Genomic DNA, 4,755 nt, shown 5'->3' on the forward strand with positions numbered 1-4,755 from the left:
AAAGTATAATGCATTCACCAATACTAATTGAGTCAAATGAAAATCAAACACATTCAAACAAAGCATTTTGAATTAATTGAAAGTCAAATGACTTCAACTAAGATAATTGAGTCAAATGAAAGTCAAACACATTCAAACAAAGGTTTTTGAATCAATTGAAAGTTAAATGCATTCAACAAAGCTTTTTGACTCAAATGAAAGTCAAACACATTCAAACAAAGCTTTTTGAATCAAATAAAGTGAAATGCATTCAACAAAGTTAATTGAGTCAAATGAAAGTCAAACACATTCAAACAAAGATTTTTGAATCAAATGAAAGTCAAATGCATTAACTAAGGATAATTGAGTCAAATGAAAGTCAAATACATTCAAACAAAGCTTTTTGAATCAAATGAAAGTCAAACGCATTCAAACAAACCTTTTTGAATCAAATGAAAGTTAAATGCATTCAACAAAGATTTTTGACTCAAATGAAAGTTAAACACATTCAAACAAAGCTTTTTAAATCAACTGAAACTGAAATGCATTCAATAAAGCTAATTGAATTAAATGAAAGTCAAACACATACATACAAAGCTATTTGAATCAATTGAAAAGCAAATGCGTTCAAAAAAGATAATTGAGTCAAATGAAATTCAAACACATTCAAACAAAGCTTTTTGAATCAAATGAAAGTCAAATGCATTCTACAAAGCTAATTGAGTTAAATGAAAGTCAAATATATTCAAACAAAGCTTTTTAAATTAAACGAAAGTCAAGTGCATTCAGCTATTATTTATGACTCAAATGAAAGTCAAACACATTCAAACAAAGCTTTTTAAATAAAATGAAAGTAAATAAATTCAATAAAGCTAAATGAGTCAAATGAAAGTCAAATACATTCAAACAATACTTTTTAAATCAAATGAAAGTCAAATGCATTCAACAAAGATAATTGAGTCAAATGAAAGTAAAACACATTAATACAAAGTTTTTTGAATCAAATACAGTTAAATGCATTCAACAAAGTTAATTGAGTCAAATGAAAGTCAAACACATTCAAACAAGCTAATTGAGTCAAATGAAAGTCAAACACATTCATACAAAGCTTTTTGAATCAAATAAAGTCAAATGCATTCAACAACGTTAATTGACTCAATTGAAAGTCAAACACATTCAAACAAAGCTTTTTGAATCAAATGAAAGTCAAATGCATTAAATTAAGATAATTGAGTCAAATGAAAGTCAAACACATTCATACAAAGCTTTTTGAATCAAATGAAAGTAAAATGCATTCAAAAAAGCTAATTGAGTAAAATGAAAGTCAAACGCATTCAAACAAAACTTTTTGAATCAAATGAAAGTCAAACGCATTCAAACAAAGCTTTTTGAATCAAATGAAATTCAAATGCGTTCAACAAAGATTTTTGACTCAAATGAAAGTCAAACACATTCAAACAAAGCTTTTTAAATGTAATGAAAGGGAAATACATTCAATAAAGTTAATTGAATTAAATGAAAGTCAAACACATACATACAAAGCTATTTGAATCAATTGAAAGTGAAATGCGTTCAACAAATATAATTGAGACAAATGAAATTCAAACACATTCAAACAAAGCTTTTTGAATCAAATGAAACCCAAATGCATTCTACAAAGCTAATTGAGTCAAATGAAAGTCAAACACATTCAAACAAAGCTTTTTAAATTAAACGAAAGTCAAGTGTATTCAACAATTCTTAATGACTCAGATGAAAATCAAACACATTCAAACAAAGCTTTTTGAATCAAATGAAAGTCAAATGCATTCAACAAAGCTAATTGAGTCAAATGAAAGTTAAATACATTAAAACAATACTTTTTGAATCAAATGAAAGTCAAATGCATTCAACAAAGATAATTGAGTGAAACGAAACTAGAACACATTCATACGAAGTTTTTTTAATCAAATAATTTCAAATTCAACAAAGTTAAATGAGTCAAATGAAAGTCAAACACATTCAAACAAAGCTAATTAAGTCAAATGAAACTAAAACACATTCAAACAATTCTTTTTGAATCAAATGAAAGTCAAATGCATTCAGCAAAGATAATTGAGTCAAACAAAAGTGGAACACATTCATACAAAGCTTTTTGAATCAAATGAAAGTCAAATGCATTTAACAAAGCTTTTAACTCAAATGAAAGTCAAACACATTCAAACAAAGCATTTTGAATCAAATGAAAGTCAAATACATTCAACAAAGCTTTTAAATCAAATGAAAGTCAAACACATTCAAACAAAGCTTTTTGAATCAAATGAAAGTTAAATGCATTAAACAAAAATAATTGAGTCAAATGAAAGTCAAACACATTCAAACAAAGCTTTTTGAATCAAATGAAAGTCAAATGCATTTAACAAAGCTTTTTCACTCAGATGAAAGTCAAACACATTCAAACAAAGCTTTTTGAATCAAATGAAATACAAATGCATTCAACATAGATAATTGAGTCAAATGAAAGTCAAACACATTCAAACAAAGCTTTTTGAATCCAATGAAAGTCAAACGCATTTAAAAAAAATAATTGAGTAAAATGAAAATTAAACACATTCAAACAAAGCTTTTTGAATAAAATGAAAGTCAAATGCATTTAACAAAGCTTTTTGAATCAAATGAAAGTTTAACACATTCAAACAAAGCTTTTTGAATCAAATGAGAGTCAAATGCATTCAATAAAGATAATTGAGTCTAAAGAAAGTCAAATACATTCATACAAAGCTTTTTGAATCAAATTAAAGTCAAATGCATTCAACAAAGATAATTAAGTCAAATGAAAGTCAAACACATTCAAACAATGCTTTTTGAATCAAATAAAAGGCAAATGCATTCAACAAAGCTATTTGAGTTAAATGAAAGTCAAACACATTCAAACAAATCTTTTTGAATCAAATGAAAGTAAGATGCATTTAACAAAGCTAATTGAGTCAAATAAAAGTGAAACACATTCAAACAAAGCTTTTTGAATTAAATGAAAGTGAAATGCAATGAACAAAGCTAATTCAGTCTAATGAAAGTCAAACACATTAAAACAAAGATTTTAGAGTCAAATGAAAGTCAAATGCATTCAACAAAGTTTTTTGACTCAAATGAAAGTTAAACACATTTAAACAAAGATTTTCATATCAAATGAAAGTTATATGCAATCAATAAAGATAATTAAGTCAAATGAAAGTGACAAACATTCATACAAAAATTTTGAATCAAATGAAAATCAAATGCATTCAACAAAGCTAATTGTATCAAATGAAAGTCAAACACATTTATACAAAGCATTTTGAATCAAATGAAATTCAAATGCATTCAACAAAGTTAATTGAGTTAAATGAAAGTCAAACACATTCAAACAAAGCTTTTTGAATCAAATGAAAGTCAAAAGAATTCAAGAAAGCTTTTTAACTCAAATGAAAGTCAAACACATTAAAACAAAGCTTTTTGAATCAAGTGAAAGTCAAGTGCTTTGAAGAAAAATAATTTAGTTAAATGAAATTCAAACACATTCATACAAATCTTTTTTAATCAAATGAAAGTCAAATGCATAAATGCATTCAACAAAGATAATTGAGTCAATTGAAAGTCAAACACATTCAAACTAAGCTTTTTTTTAATCAAATGAAAGTCAAATGCATTCAACAAAGCTAATTGAGTCAAATGAAAGTCAAACACATTCAAACAAAGCTTTTTGAATCAAATGAAAGTAAAATGCATTCAACCATGCTAAATGAGTCAAATGAAAGTTAAACACATTCAAACTATGCTTTTGAAATAAAATTAAAGTCAAATGCAATTCACATAGCTAATTGAGTCAAATGAAAGTCAAACACATTCATAAAAAGCTAATTGAGTAAAATAATAGTCAAATGCATTTTACAAAGGTAATTGAGTCAAATGAAAGGCACACATTCAAACAAAGCTTTTTGAGTTAAATGAAATTCAAATGCATTTAACAAAGCTAATTGAGTGAAATGAAAGTCAAACACATTCAAACACAGCATTTTGAATCAATTAAAAGTCAAATGCTTTCAACAAAGATAATTGAGTCAAATGAAAAACAAACACATTTAACAAAGGTTTTTGAATCTATTGAAAGTCAAATGCATTTAACAAAGCTTTTTGACTCAAATGAAAGTCAAACACATTCAAACAAAGCTTTTTGAATCAAATGAAAGTCAAATGCATTCAACAAAGTTAATTGAGTCAAATGAAAGTCAAACACATTCAAACAAAGCTTTTTGAATCATGTAAAAGTTAAATGCATTCAATAAAGATAATTGAGTCAAATGAAAATCAAACACATTCATACAAAGCTTTTTGAATCAAATGAAAGTCAAACGCATTTGATGAGCGTCATTTATGGCGCTAAAAAGAATAAGATTTAGGTTCTTTTTCTATATTTTATTTCTTTATTTTCCTATATTTTTCTTAGTTTTATTTGGTTTTCCATTTTAATAACTCATTTTGAGTCTGGTTTAGTTTTTATGTGTTTTTTCATTATTTTAGTCCTTAATTCGTAGTTTTAGTTTTATTTCCTTTATATTCTATTTTACTTTATTTATTTTTATTTTATTTATTTTTATTTTATTATGTCCCGATCCTTTCCTCGTGTTTTTTTTTTGGTTGTAGGTGTTTTCGGGTCCTTGGTCGATCGAGTTCAACGTCCGAGAATTAAGTCAAGTTGCTGCCTTTGAGCCAACCCCTGCTGCCAGCCTAACCTACACCACAACTGCAACAACAATC

The sequence above is a fragment of the Chenopodium album genome, chromosome 24, assembly GCF_948465745.1.
Source record: "Chenopodium album chromosome 24, dcCheAlbu1.1, whole genome shotgun sequence".
In the NCBI taxonomy this organism is placed as follows: domain Eukaryota; kingdom Viridiplantae; phylum Streptophyta; class Magnoliopsida; order Caryophyllales; family Amaranthaceae; genus Chenopodium; species Chenopodium album.